The sequence below is a fragment of the Lutra lutra genome, chromosome 15 (genome assembly GCF_902655055.1).
Source record: "Lutra lutra chromosome 15, mLutLut1.2, whole genome shotgun sequence".
Lineage (NCBI taxonomy): Eukaryota > Metazoa > Chordata > Mammalia > Carnivora > Mustelidae > Lutra > Lutra lutra.
In genome coordinates this window covers 68,482,599-68,498,388 of record NC_062292.1, presented here as the reverse complement: position 1 = coordinate 68,498,388, position 15,790 = coordinate 68,482,599, and the positions used below count along the sequence as shown (strand labels likewise).

Here is a 15,790-nt window from a genome sequence, read left to right as displayed (position 1 = left end):
GACCCATGTCAGGCTCCCTCCTCTGTGGGGAGTCTGCTTCTTCCTCTCCCTCTGCCTCCCCGCACACCCGGCCCCTGCCCCGCCGCTTTCTCACTCTGTATCTAATAAATAAATTAATTAAAAAAATTAAAAATAAAAGTACAAAGTCCTACTTTGTCTGCAATGGGTTCACAATCCTGGAATTTAAAACACTGAGAACCACAAGCTTTTTCATTACTCACTAGTGACAAAACCTGAGTGACAAACCTGATTTGGATCCGTTTTGGTCTTAATTACCACAATTTTTTGAAAATAGTCATACATTTCAATGCAAAAATATTACTGTGCTTGATGAAAGAGCGCTGCTCTAACCACCACTGTGGAAGTAACCCAACCTACACTATCTTTCTAAAAGCAGAAAACAAACTTTTGCATGGTGCTTTGTGGACTTATGTCTTAATACTTACATTTAAGCTTGCACTGATCCTTGCCTGAGTACCTTTATCCATACAGGACCACAATTTGAGTAATCAGCTTTTTTTCCCTTCTTCCATATTTGTCAACTACATCTCCAAAGAAGACTATAACTATCCCCCCACCCAAAGGCTATAATGACAGTGTTAAGCTTCATGGGGGTAGGGACCTCTTCTGGTTTGTTCACAGCTATTTCCTGGCACCCAGAATAGTGAACAGCACATACAGTAGTGCCCAGTCAATAGGCGAATAAATGAATTTTAAGGCCCCGATGGCTTCTAACGTAGCATCTGGCATGCAGACGTACGTTCTCCTCTCCTTTCTCATGTGATGTCACCCTGCGCTGTAAGAGTCCCATGTACAAGTTTTATCTCAAATGTTCTCTGTTTGTATTTCATAGAGGTGTTTTCTGTAAGCCTACTACAATATCTTAATCCCGCTAGCAACAGCTTCAAAATTGTATCTTATACCTCCTCTTGTTTCTGTACCGTCAAAGCTGGTCTAAGAAAAACAATCATGTTCACTGAACTCACTTTACATTCCTGAACACTAACCCCGACTGGACCCTTCGTGCTGAAACCTGTCTCCATCACTCTCCTACACAACAACTTGAAGTCATCTCCAGCCTCACTGACTCTGCTTCCAACCTGATGACGGCAGCAGGAACAATCAGAAGGAAACTGCCACAAGCTCCCACGATATTGCTACCTACCCACCTGCTGTGTGTCTGTTCCTGTAGATTCTGGATTCATCTGTATTCATCTGTAGATTCATCATATACTGGGCCACCTGGGTGGCTCAGTCCATTAAGCATCCCACTCTCCGTCTCAGCTCAGGTTTTGATCTCAGGGTTGGGAGTCCAGGCCCAGCTTGGAGCCTACTTAAGAAGGTAACAATAGGGACGCCTGGGTGGCTCAGTTGGTTGGACGACTGCCTTCGGCTCAGGTCATGATCCCGGAGTCCCGGGATCGAGTCCCACATCGGGCTCCCAGCTCCATGGGGAGTCTGCTTCTCTCTCTGACCTTCTCCTCCCTCATGCTCTCTCTCACTGTCTCGCTCTCAAATAAATAAATAAATAAAATCTTAAAAAAAAAAAAAAAAAGAAGGTAACAATTTTAAAATACATATACTTCTAACCCCTCCCCTTGAGCAGTAGGCCTACCCTCTCCTTGCCTTCTCAAGAGCTTTACTAGGACGACTATCCTGCACCATCCGCTTCTCCTTTTTCCTCTGGATAATACCAGTCAGCATGAAAACATACTACAGTATTTCTCATCTAAGAAAACTCCTCTTGACCCTCTTCTATCTTCTACCAGCTCCCCATTTCTCTGCCCCTCTCAAAACAAAGCTTCTTCAAAGAGCAGTCCACTCTTGCCATCTCTAAATCCTCACCTTTTTTCTTTGAAACACACCAATCATAGTTTTACCACCACCTCTCCCAATAAGCTGCTGGCCAAGGTCACTGACAGACTCTGTACTACTAAGCACACCAGTCAGTTCTCAGTCATCTACCTGACCTTGCCACAGAATGTGACACAGCGGAACAGCCCCATCGTCTCCACACGGACTTCCAGGAATCCTTTCTAGATTCTTCTGCCTTACTGGCTAGTCACCCTCAGTCTCCTTTACCAGTCTCCCCTTCTCTCCCCACAACATTAAACACCAGAGCACCCCAGGGCACACTCTTCTCTTCCCTATCTACGCTTACTTGCTAAAAGAACAGATCCAATCTTTCAGCCTTATATTCCATCCAACGTTGTTGATTTACAAGTTTCTATCACTAGATAGAGGCCAGCTGGGACCTCTTCCTAGAACCTCAGAACCCCGTATCTAACTGCCTGCCCAACACACTGCCTAGATGTCTACTGGTTAGACACTGCAAGCTTCATCTGTTTCAAATCAATTCCTTTTCTACCTCATCCCCCCAACCGCCATCCGTTCTTCCCACAGGCTTCCTCATCTCAGTATATAAATGCAACTTGAGCTAGAAATAGTTAGGCTGAAACTTCCTAACCGCCCTGAACTCCTTTCTCCCTCGTGCCTCACACGCCCATTCAGTCAGCAGACGTCTCTACCTTCGGAGCATGCGCACCATCCGTCTCTCGCTAACCTGACAGCTGCTACTCAGAGCCCCGTGCTCGTCCAGCACCTGCACCACCCAGGAGTCGGTCACTCCACTGGCCGCCCGCTGCTTCGGCCCTCCGTATCTCCTTAGTCTTCTCAACTCAGCAGCCAGGTGATCCTTAAAGCTTGTGTCTGATCGTGTCATTCCTCTGCTCAACACCCTTTCAATGGCTTCCCATCCCACTCCAAGTGGAAGTCAAAGTCCTTCCAATGGTCTAAAGGCTCTATTTACTCTGCTGTACAATCCCCTCTACCTCTCTTCCATCTCTTGTCAAACTCCCCACTTAGTTCCAAGAAGGGGGGTCAGAGGCCGTCTCCTCTTCATCAAAGTAAAATACTCCTACCAAAGGACCTTTGCAATTATTATTCTGACTAGAACGTTCTTTCCTCAGATAATTGCATGATTTGCTCTTTCATGTCCTTCACCTTTGCCTAAATGTAACCTCATGGAACAGGCAATCCCTGACAATCCTTTATAAAATTGAAAACTACTCATGTCACCATCTTCTTCTAACACTATCCTGTTTTATTTTTCTCCGTGATGCTTCTCACAATCTGGTACACAATGTATTTATTTATTGTTGATACCTTTCCACTGGGATATAAAGTGCCTCCAGGAACTGGGTTTTGTCAGTTTAGTTCAATGTAACATCCTAGCACCTAAAACTATACCTGGCATATAGGAGGTGTTCAAGAAATATTTGAATTAATTGCATGGTTTTTTGTTGGACCTATCTTACTGGCTTTATTTTGTTCCTTTTCTATTACTTTTCTCCCATGTTTCTTCTTTTTATTTTGTAAATTTTCTTATTTTTTTTTTTTGAAGATTTTATTTCTTTATTTGACAGAGAAAGAGATCACAAGTAGTCAGAGAGGCAGGCATAGAGAGCAGGGAAGCAGGCTCCCCGCAGAGCAGAGAGCCTGATGCGGAGCTCGATCCCAGGACCCGGAGACCATGACCCGAGCCGAAGGCAGAGGTTTAACCCACTGAGCCACCCAGGCGCCCCTTCTTTCTTATTTCTTATTTACCTATTTTAAAGTAGGCTCCACGCCCAGTGTAGACTCCAGCACAGGTCTTGAACTCACTACCCTGAGATCAAGACATGAGCTGAGACCAAGAATCAGACTCTTGGAACACCCGGTGGCTTGGTATGTTAAGCCTCCAACTCGTGATTTCAGCTCAGGTCACGATCTCAGCGCCATTAGATTGAGCCTCAAGTCTGGCTCCAGGCTCAGTGGCTATACATTCTCCCCCTTTCTCTGCTCCCTCCCTGTTCTCTGCCTCGCTCTCTCTAAAATAACTAAATAAATCTTAAAAAAAAAAAAAAAATTGGACACAATCAACTGAGCCACCCAGGCGCCGCATGTTCCTTAATTTTTGATACCCATCCCGGTTTCATGTGACTAGTGCACTGACACACCTGTGTATACCTTTCCGGTCGCTCATGAAAACAAACCTGTTCTAGAACAAAAACAACTAATTTACACAGAAACAACCGCTTTTATATCCAGTACTCACAAGTACACACATTTTTAAATTTCCCTACAATTCTTTTCATAATGAAGGAATTCCAGAACGCAGAACATATATATGTATAAATGTGAACCAGAATTTCAGTATTTCCTCCAAAGAACTCAAAAGCATTTTTACCAGCACTTACTCACTTTTAGCACATTCCAGAGAATGGTCTGGAGAGCATGAGTCTCTTCATTTTAAAATGGAAAAACTGAATGTGAGTGACACAGATTACTACACAAATAGTAGAATATCAATAAACTAAAAAAGAACTAATTTGAAAACACTGATCACTACCCCAGAAACATAGGTAAGAATAGAGAAATACTATGTTTCCCTAACTTCATCAAAGAGAAGAAAGGATAGTGAGCCTAGGGGCCTATTTTGTGAATCCATCTAGGCAGTGAGACTGGAAAAGCATGATTGGCAAACCCTACATACCAAATTTAAGTGTTTCTAGGGAAGATAAATCCAAATTCTGAAGATACTTCACAACAAAGAATGCTTTTTATCTGCTAAGTGTAAACCGCTTGAAAACCAGCCCCACACCAGCCGCCAGAGTGCTAGTTTTGAACTCCGAAGGCAGCGTTCTCCGTGAATGATACTCTTCCACCTATATACTCTAGGTTTCCCATCCAGGGACAAGGACACATGCTGTCACACAATGTAATCTGGTTCCTACTACAATATCCAAGTCAAAATACAGTTCCAAGGAGAAACACAGAACTAAGACTGCTAGAATCTCTTTGTTCTAAGAGACAAATTCAACATTCATCTCACACGCAACTTTGGGATTTATAGGAGGTCCTCAAATCACTGAAATAATCCAGAACAGTCCAGTCCAAATTCAAAGGAAACTGATACTAAATCTATAGTCTGAAGCCCTTTCACTGAGATCATTTTAGCTGTGAACAAACTGTTTAGAAAATTACTAATTACCGAGGCGCGTGGGTAGGTCTGCACTCAGCGGGGAGTCTGCTTGTCCCTCTCCCTCTTGCCCCTCCCCACCAACTCCTGTGCGCATGCGCAAGCTGTCCCCATCTTTCAAATAAATGAGATCTCAAAAATAAAGTTACTAATTGTATTAATAAGATATATACATTATACCAACACAAGGCATGATTATCTTTTTTTAAAAAGATTCTATTTATTCATGGTGGGGAGGAAGAGAGCACGAGCAGGGCAGCAGCAGGCAGTGGCAGAGGGAGAAGCAGACTTCCTGCTGAGCAGGGAGCCGAGGCAGAACTGGATCCCAGGACCCTGGGTCATGACCTGAGCCGAAGGCAGATGCTTAGCTGACTGAGCCACCCAGGAACCCCAAAGCATGATAATCTAACAACATATTAGATACTACCTACAAATACACAAGTCAGTCACATTTCATAGTGACCTATGGACGCCTACTGCTGGCCAGCCGCGCACTGCAGCGCGACAAACCTGGGCAAACAAGACAAATACCGAACTCTTGACCAGGAATCGCTCAAATTTGTTTTCGCCTTCATGCCCTGTTCCCTCTACAAAGTGATGACTAGTACCCACCCGCGTCTCCCATATAAGCTCACATCCAAGTAACAAACAATGGATCGGATAAAAATAGACAAATTCAGAGTTAACACAGGCTCTGCTCTGTGAGATACCAAACCATTAAGGAAAACAATTCAACTAAGTCTGGAGACTATTCTGTATAGAAGCCTAGTCTATCACTGGAGGTTGGAAGGGAATAGGCATACTTTGATAAAACACTACTTAGCAAGGCAATATAAAATCAACTCTGTATTCATTAAATACTACAAAACTGAGTCCTTCCAGGAGATGCAGCATCAGTTAAGTAAAAACAAAACCAAAACAAAACAACAAAAACCTAAAAATTTACTGAGTTCTTAGTATGTGCAAAGCTCTACGCTAGTGTCACACAGATGATCTCAGTTACTATTACGAATCCATTTTCAGAGATGAAAAAATAAGTTAATAACCAAAAAAAGCTTGAGCCCAGGTCTGTCTGGCTCCTCTCGAATACGATGTTACGCTGCCTCCCAAACATGTTTATTCCTGGTCTCAGTCCTCCCCTGTTACACCTAGCAGACCCGCTGTTTGGAACTCTTGCTTGTCTTCTGTGATGACACATTCTATTGGCTCTCCAACTACCTCTGCAACCATTATATCCTTTATGCATTCATCATCCTTAATCTATTCCTTCATTCACTAGACATTTTGAGAGCCTCAAAGTGTGTCTTGAGAACCACTGTAGAAATGGTTGTAAATAATACAATATGGTCCCAGGTCTTACGAACTTTAAATTTTAGAGAGGGAGGCAGATAAATGACTAATTATTTAAATATGTGGTTATAACATAATAAATGTGAAGGTATTGAATATATGAAGTTGTATATCAAGGAAATTTGGAGGAACAGGGAATATACCTTGGAAAAACAGTTAACTTTAAGCTGAGACCCAGTCTAAGTAGGAAATAGCCAGGCAAAATGTCGAGTTAAGTATGTTCCCAAAATAGGGAACAGTATGTGTAAAAAGTCCCTGAAACTATAAGATTAATAGTAGATTCGCCAAAGTGGGGACAACACAAAACAAAAATGGGAAGCTATATGAAAATAGCTTTCAGGATGCCTGGGTGGCTGGGTCAGTTAGGTGTCTGCCTTTGGCTTGGGACATGATATCAGGGTCCCGGACAGAGTTGCACACCGGGCCACTTGCTCTCTCTCTGTGGGCTGCGCCCCTGCTTGTGCTTACACACTCTCTCTCTGACAAATAAAGTGAATCTTTAAAAAAAAGAAAAATAGCTTTCCAAGAGCCTTGTTGGGCTAACTTAAGGATTTAGAATCCAAAATTAGTTCTGAGCAGAAGAGTAGTAAGATACAACTTAGGTTTTTTTTTTTGTTTTTTTGTCAGATTGAGAGCGAGCGAGCACGAGCAAGCACGCGCACAAGCAGGCAGAGTGGCAGGCAGGGGCGGAGAGAGCAGCAGGCTCCCCACTGAGCAAGGAGCCCGACTCAATCTCAGGACCCAGGGATCATGACCTGAGCCGAAGGCAGCAGCTAAACAGACTGAGCCACCCAGGAGCGCCTACAGCTTATACTTTAAAAAAAACCTCCCTGGCTGCTGTGGAAGAATGATTAGAAAGACAGCAAAACTTGGGGCGGCACATGCGTGGCTCAGTTGGTTGAACGCAGCTCAGGTCCTGATCTCAGGGTCACGAGATCAAGCCCCATGTACCTAGACTCAGCAAGGGTGTGCTTGAGATTCTCTCTCCCTCTCCAGTTGCCCCTTCCCCAACTCGTACTCTCCATGTCCAAAATGATGAAGTCTTTAAAAAAAAAAGCAAAGTTGATTCTGGAATACTAGTTATAAAATTGACAGATTAGCAAAGTAGCACTGAACATTTAAAAAACGGATGAATTAAGAGATACTTCTAAGGAATAACAGATGTGATTCGTCAGCAAGATACAGAAAGGAGGGAGAGAATCAAAGACCTAAGCAACTGGTGAACTGTTTGGTGGTAGCACTTAGACATTCCAACAACGAAGTATTTACCAAATGCCAGTTACATAACAGCAGCTGGGGACAAAGCAGTGCAAAAACGGGAAAGTCCCTGCCTTCACGGGGCTGACGTTATAAAAGCCGTCTGCTCGGACGAGACACACAGAAGGGGAGACTGAGAGTTCAGTAGTACGTTAAATCTTAGATGGTTGTGAAACATTTAAGTACAAGGTCAAGTTGGCAGCAGGGAGCACATGCACATGACACCCACACGGGGAGGCAGTATGATGACAATATATGAATATATAACAGAGTCTTAGAATGGTTTTCCAACTTGATAAGAAAGATAATTTATCTTAATTCTCTTTAATATGCAAGAACAACTTTTCTCTCTTTTTGGATAAGTACACTTACCTAAAATTATCACATTACAGACTGAACAACGTCAGCAGATTTTTAGCTTAAAATAAGTCTAGCTTGTCTCATCTGTGATAAATTTTGGTCTTCTCTGTGGTCTTTATCAAACATCGTCAGAGACGGTAATCATTGTTCTATTTCTCAACAGTAAAAAAACATACAAATTAACTGTGTAAGATCTTAAAAAATCACAGCACGTTATGGGTCCTAGTTTACCGCAGCTTTTACACTCTTCAGTCATACATCGCTCTTCCTGGGACCCATCACACTAGCCAAGTGAACGCAGCACTGCCACTTGCTCGAGTTGGACACCTGCCAGCCACCCTTGCCTCCTCTCACCCCCACTCCATTCCCAACGTGACCCTAACACCAAAACTTGTGAATTCCACATAATTTCTAATTACACTGAGTTCTAAGTCCACTGCCATTCTATCCGAAACAACAGATCTCACACAGCATAGAGCAGCTTTCGAACTCTGCGCATCTACCTTGTTCTCCTCCAGTCCCTGCTCTGAGATGCAGCTAGAAATATGATTTTTAAATAATCTGATTATGTCATTTCCCTGCTCAACCAAGGAAGATCTCCCTGTCAAGTGCTCATGCAGCATTCTGTAAGTCTCTTAACGCTCATCACCCCAGTAAGTTATATGCTTTTTCTGGGTAAATGATATGCTTCACACTCATATTTTCCACTACAGCATTTGTCCCATGAGAATAAGAATCCTCATGGCCTTATTCACGGCAACATCCTTAGCAAAGTCCCCGAACACGGCAGGTGTCAGTAAGTGCTACCGGCTGGATTAGCAGACACGCGCCGCTGTATTTTAAATTACGCATGTAGACAAAAACTAAGAGAATACAATGAAAATAAAAATATTAAAGGATTAACATTTTTCTTTAAATATCATATAATCTTATACTATTATAATTTTAAAAATAAGCACTATGTATATATCACCATGTAACTTGCTCTTCAAAAGTAAAAGGGTAAGCAGTGTACTACCTTAAGATGTTTTATATTGCGTCACTGATCTACTACTCACTGAAATCACAAAAAGCTAGAATATATTCATAAAGATAACAAGAAAACTTGAACTATGTTTCTAAATAATTTATATAATATAAACTACACTTACAGAGTTGGATAAAGCTGCTTTTTTTTAAAGTTTTACTCATTTGAGAGAGAGAAGGAGTGGGCGTGTGAGCACCGGGAGGGGAGAGAGCATCTCAAGCAGACTCCCCACTGAGCACAGTGCCCAAAGTGGGGCTCAGTCTCACGACCCTGAGATCATGACCTGAGCCGAAATCAAGAGCTGGACACTCAACCGAGCCCCCCAGGTGCCCTGGACAAAACTTTTTGACTCTACTACAGAACATCATTTCATTTAAAAAAGAGAGTGACAGGGCACCTGGGTGGCTCAGTGGGTTAAGCCTCTGCCTTCAGCTCAGATCATGATCCCAGGGTCCTGGGATCCAGCCCCGCATCAGGCTCTCTGCTCAGCGGGGAGCATGCTTCCTCCTCTCTCTCTCTCTCTCTCTCTCTCTCTACCTACTTGTGATCTTTGTCAAATAAATAAAATCTTAAAAAAAAAAGAGAGAGTGACAACCACCAATAGCTCCTAACCTTCAAAGTACTAATCACCAGTAAATCTAGCTATTTTCATACCTGCGTTATAGTATATATTTCCTAAATTCCAAGACCCCAGTGATTTTTTTTTAATGATTTTATTTATGTATTTATTTGAGAGAGAGAGAGAGAGAGCAAGCATGAGAGGAGAGAGATCAGCGGGAAAAGCAGACTCCCTGCCGAGCAGGGATTCCGATGTGTGACTCGATCCCAGGACTCCAGGATCATGACCTGAGCCGAAGGCAGTTGCTTAACCAACTGAGCCACCCAGGCGCCCCGACCCCAGTGATTTTTTTAAAAGATTTTATTTATTTATTTGACAGACAGAGATCACAAGTAGGCAGAGAAGCAGGCAGAGAGAGAGGAGGAAGCAGGCTCCCTGCTGAGCAGAGAGCCCGATGTGGGGCTCGATCCCAGGACCCTGAGATCATGACCCAAGCCGAAGGCAGAGGCATGACCCACTGAGCCACCCAGGTGCCCCTCCAGTGATTTTTTTTAAAAAAGTCTTCATGATGGTGTGTCTGGGTGGCTCAGTGGGTTAAGCGACTGCCCTCCGCCCAGGAGGTGACCCCAGGGTCCTGGGATCGAGCTCTTCATCGAGCTCCCTGCTCGGTAGGGAGCCTGCTTCTCCCTCTCCCTCTGCTGCTCTGCCTGCTCGTGGCTCTTGCTCTTTCAAACAAATGAATAAAATCTTTTTAAAAAAATAAATAAATAAAAAGGCTTCATGGATCACTGACCACATTTTCAGGAGAAAAAAAATTTAACTACTACCCCATTAAATATATTATCAATTGTGTGATTTCCTAATTTCAGAAACATAAAACTGAGAGAAAAGAATGTGTCTGAAGACCAAGGAAATACTATATTATACCAACAAACTAATTCTGAAAGTCAAAACAAGAAAGTATAGTAGGAGACTGTATTGCCACGAGGGAGCCATGGGGGAAAGGCAAACAGAAAGCATTCCCAATGCTAAATCCTCGGGAAAAGTCACACTCACTGTCTCATGGATAATCTAATTAAACCTTGTGTAGCTCTTCCTGAGAAGTAAAGTAAAGCTCAGATGTAGAGACTTAACTCTGTTTTTATTTAAATTTTCTTAAAAAGGTGGAATGGGCTGCGGTTGCAAGGAAGAGAGATGCTGACTTTCATCCCCAGGGAATTCTATAAAGCTTTTTTTTTTTTTTTTTAAGATTTTTTTTATTTATTTATTTGACAGACAGAGATCACAAGCAGGCAGAGAGGCAGGCAGAGAGAGAGGAGGAAGCAGGCTCCCTGCCGAGCAGAGAGCCCGACATGGGGCCCGATCCCAGGACCCCGAGATCACGACCCGAGCCGAAGGCAGCGGCTTAACCCACTGAGCCACCCAGGCGCCCCCATCCCCAGGGAATTCTAAAATGGCAACGAGAGGGAAGTAAAAGTTACATCAGATTTTCCCATAAATGAGTTACTGCGTTCTGACAAGGGTTAGGGGCTATGAATTCTGAGCCAGTGCACGTGGTTTCATATTAAACAGAAGAGGGGAAGGGGGAAAAAAAAATAAACAGAAGAGCCACTTCGAAGGGGCACCATTCACACTATCTTACACTTGTTTTTTATAAAGATTTTCTGTGGAGAAATGGATAGGAATGTAAAATGGTGCAGACACTTTGGAAAACAGTTTGGCAGCTCCTCAAAAGGTTAAACAGAGCCACCAGATGGCCCAGCAAGTTCACCGCTAGGTATATACCCAGGAAAATGGAAACATGGATCACAGAAACTTGCACACAAATGTTCACAGCAACATTATCCACACAATGGAATGTCATTCATCAGTAAAGAAGAATGACATCTGGGACCACCAGGTGGCTTAGTCGGTTAGGTGTCTACCTCTGGACTTGAGCTCACGTCATGATCTCAGAGTCCTGAGATGGAGCCTGTGCTGGGATTTGCCCTCAGAGTGGAGTCTGATTGAGATTCTCTCCCTCTACCTTTCCCCCCAAGTAAATAAATCTTGGCAGGAGGGAGAGAGGGAGAGAGGAAGGATGGAGCACTGGTACATACTACAGTACAGATGTACCCTAAACATTATGCTAAATAAAGATGCCTGTTCCAAAAGACAACAAATTATATAACAACAAATTATATGTCCATAAAAGGAAAATCCATAGAGAAAGAAAATAGATTCATGGTTATCTAGGCATAGGGGAAAAGGAGAATGGAGTGACTCCTAGCTACTGGACACCACGATTGAATGTTCTAGTATTAGGTAGTGGGGATGATTGTATAACTATATGACTATATGACTATACCAAGAATTGACTATACCACTGAATTGTACACTTTAAATCAGTAAATTATAGAGGACACAAATCTCAATGAAGCCATTTAAAAATTTTCTGACAGATCAAAATAAGGTATCTTGTGGTAAGGGTTCTCTCCCTTGCATAAAAACAAAATATGGGCTAATGGTAATCTTATAAAAACTTTTTCAATTAACAACTTTCAACATGGCAACAAGCTGACTTATCTGACATATGTTGCTACATATTACCTAACTGGCTTTTCACTTGGAGAAAACGAAGTTAGATCCATTCTTTACATTATACTCAAAAGTAATTTCCTCAGGGATTTAAGAGCTAGATGCAAAAATGAAAGTATCTGAAGGATGTTTGTCACTATTTCTATAGCCTACTGTATAGAAACCTTCCTAATCAAATCAAGAAACTAGAAGCCATAAAGGAGAATACTGAGAGATGTGATTATATAAAAACATTATAGGGGCACCTGGGTGGCCCAGTCGTTAAGCATCTGCCCTCAGCTCAGGTCACAATCCCAGGGTTCTGGGATTGCCCCATGTCAGGCACCTGCTCGGTGGGGAGTCTGCCTCTCCCTCTCCCCCTGTTGTGTTCCCTCTCTCACTGTCAAATAAATAAATAAAATCTTTGGGGCGCCTGGGTGACTCAGAGGGTTAAAAGTCTCTGCCTTCAGCTCAGGTCGTGAAATCAGGGTCCTGGGATTGAGAACCGCATCAGGCTCTCTGCTCAGCAGGGAGCCTGCTTCCCCACCCCCCCGCCTGCCTCTGCCTACTTGTAATCTCTGTCAAATAAATAAATAAAATATTTTAAATATATAAATAAATAAGTAAATAAAATCTTTTTTAAAAAGTAGATCAGTATGGTTAAGAGTCATTTTATAAACTGGTAAAAAATTATATAATACGAGAGATGTGCACAGGCAATCACAAAAGAAATGGAAATAATCAAACAGAAACACAGCGCCACATCATTAGTAGCGAGGGAGGTATGAGCTACAAGAAGACAGTTTTCACTCATCAGTTTGGTTGAAGTTTAAAACACTGGTACAAGCAAAAACAGCAAAGTATACAGGAAAATAAAGACTAGTGGCCTCTGTCATGTATTCTGGAAAGCAGTTCCTACAGCATCTATGACAATTTTAAGTTTTACATACTCTTGACTTCAATAGCAACTTTAGAGACTCTTATCATAGAAAAACAAAAGCACTAATAAATGATTATAGCACTGTTCAATGTGGCCACAGAAAAAAATTAAATATATACACACACAATATATATATATTCACACGTACACAAATACAGAACCACGTCTGCCATTTTTCAGGAAAAGAGCAAGCATGATGTTACATGTGCAGGGAATAAAAAAAAAAAAAACACGTGTATTTGTATGCATACAGAATTAAGTACAAATGATTATACACCAGCTAAAAGCACTGGTTATTTTAGGGGTAAAGATTTGGAAATAAAATTATGTGTATTTTTCTTGACATATTACAGAATTTGTATTAGTTCCATAATTAGGCAAAAATCCAATAAAAACATATTTTTAAAAGATCTGAGATACACATCGCTACCACGTCCGTACCTCTCAAAGTCTTATTGTTGTGTTCACATCTACATGAAATTGAGCAAAGTAACCCAATTAACAGTGGACATACTTTCTAACTCCAATATCCTGCCACTGACTAGCTACTTGCTTAAAACATTCCTCTCCTGTTCTTTTCCATTCAATAGATACCTGCACGTTACATACATCTTTATTTTTTATTATTTTATTGTGGTAAGAACATTTGCCGTGAGATTTACCCTCTTCACAAATTTTTATGTGTGCAATTCAGTATTGCTGACCGCAGGTATGTCGTCGTCCAGCATACCTCCCCCGCTTACTCATCCTTCTTGACTGAAATTTCACACCTGTTGGTAAGGAATTCTACATTTCCCCCACTAACTACCTATCTCATCAAACTAGAGCACCACCCCCCCCCCTTTTTTTACAGGGGAAAAAATTAATTGGACTTTATAAAAATACGAACTCATATTCATCAAAAGAAACCACCATGAGATTAAAAAGGCAAGCCACACATTGGATAATGCCATGTGCAAGGCACATACTGGCGAAAAGGAATGCGTTCAGAATATGTATTAAGAGCAGGTACTTTACCAAAAAAGATACCCAAATATGTAACAAGCACTGAAAGATGCTCGACCTTACCAATAATCAGGGAAATGCAAGTCAATACCACAATGTAATATTACTACCCACTAAAATGGCTCAAATTAAAGAGAATGACAACAAAGGTTGGTGTAGATGTGACAAATGGAACCCCCAGACATTCCTGGCACAGTTACAAAGTCATACAATCAGTCTGGAAAACTGTGTCAGTATTTACTCAACATAAAATACGTTTACCCTGTGGCCCAGCAATTCCACTCCCAGGTATGTGCCAAAGAGAAATGAGTGCCTGCTGTTCACCAAGGAGGGGAGGTGGCCAGGTAAGGCTTCACAGCATCAACTTGGACTTTGTCTCAGAAGATGGGTGGGTGTTCTCTAGGCAGCCAGGCACTGGGAGGAACATGAAAGTCATGGAGATATAAAAGAACCGTGTTTGGGAAAGATGACGGTTCCGAACAGCGGAAGCACAAGGGTAAGAGACCCAGGGAGACACAGCTGAAGGGGCAGACAGGATCTTGAAGAAGGAGCTCAACAGTCTGTTACGCCAAAAGACACGATCGGATTCGGATTCAGAAGTCACATTCAGAAAGGTGTGTGGGATGTAGCTAGGGAAGCCAGTCAGGGTGGGGCACAGAGAGTAATTCTCACTTTGCTGCCATTTTACCCGGTGTGAGGATAACTGCCTTTCTTACATCCAGCCCGTCATCTCTAGCATCGGCGTGCCGCTTTAACTGGTGATCCTCCAGACATTACTGTACTACCGAAATGGTGAAGGGGAAAGTAGTGGACAGATGAGTCCAGCAAAGATTTACTCAAACCATTCCCCACAACCACCACTGCCCTTACGTGAGTTCGCCTCCGCTCTTAAGAGCAATCACGTTGACCATCAGGTAAAGAACGCAGCCGCCATTCCGTAGCATTCATAACTGAGAGGACTAAGAAACAAGGGGTGTTGGCCTACAACAAAAATTGCCTATAAACTCCCCAAAATCATACAGAACTTCTATGTGTATGTATGCACTTTTGGGGAAAGGGTATAAAAAGATTCACTGTATTCTTAATGGGGCCCATAACAACCGCTGCTGCTACTATTACTACTATTACTACTACTATTACCACTACTACTATTACTACTACTACCATCATCATCATCCTCTGATTTTGAGGCCAGCTGCTAAGGTAAGGCACAGAACGGATACCCAGGAAACTAGAAGATGGCCATTTTGAACCATCTAAGTCTCTGTGAACAGTTTCCAGATTTTTGTGCAATAGATTCATCTAGAAATATTTTTAGAAGCTTATCTGAATCTCAAATCATATTACCCTCTTAAACATCTCAGTTTCTACTTAAGAAGATCATCTCTAACCTATCTGGAAATTTAGGGCAGTGTTTTCTTAAGGACACCATTTACCTGGAAGAGAAACGGCTCTCTAATGCACACACCTGATGATTCTGACTTTGACTTGGGAAAGAGAAGTCGTACATCATGGACCCTTAATTCTTCAGTGATTTCTATAAAATTGCACCAAGATGTCAGGTAAACCCTGGGGAGTATGTAGTTATTAGAAATGTTTCCCCTCAATGTCATGGAATTAATTTCTCTTCCTGGACTGACAAAATCCAAAACTACTGGCCTTTCAGGCACAGCGCAATTCAACAGATGGGCCCTGCATTTTCCTAATGGCTGAGGG

The 15,790-nt window shown here is 42.3% G+C and overlaps 1 protein-coding gene across 6 annotated transcripts in view; it reads right to left on the bottom strand.

Moving 5' to 3' along the window:
- The window catches only part of ASH1L (ASH1 like histone lysine methyltransferase), a 193,359-nt gene that overhangs the window by 165,576 nt on the left and 11,993 nt on the right, over positions 1-15,790 (bottom strand). Inside the window, exon 2 of one of the 6 annotated variants that reach the window (XM_047703837.1) lies at positions 14,336-14,488. The exons of 3 other annotated variants lie outside the window; for them this stretch is intronic. The gene's annotated coding sequence lies outside the window, so the exon portion shown is untranslated. Of the gene's footprint in view, positions 1-14,335; positions 14,967-15,790 lie in introns of those variants that run through there. 2 more of the 6 variants (XM_047703839.1, XM_047703835.1) reach the window with 2 other exon arrangements.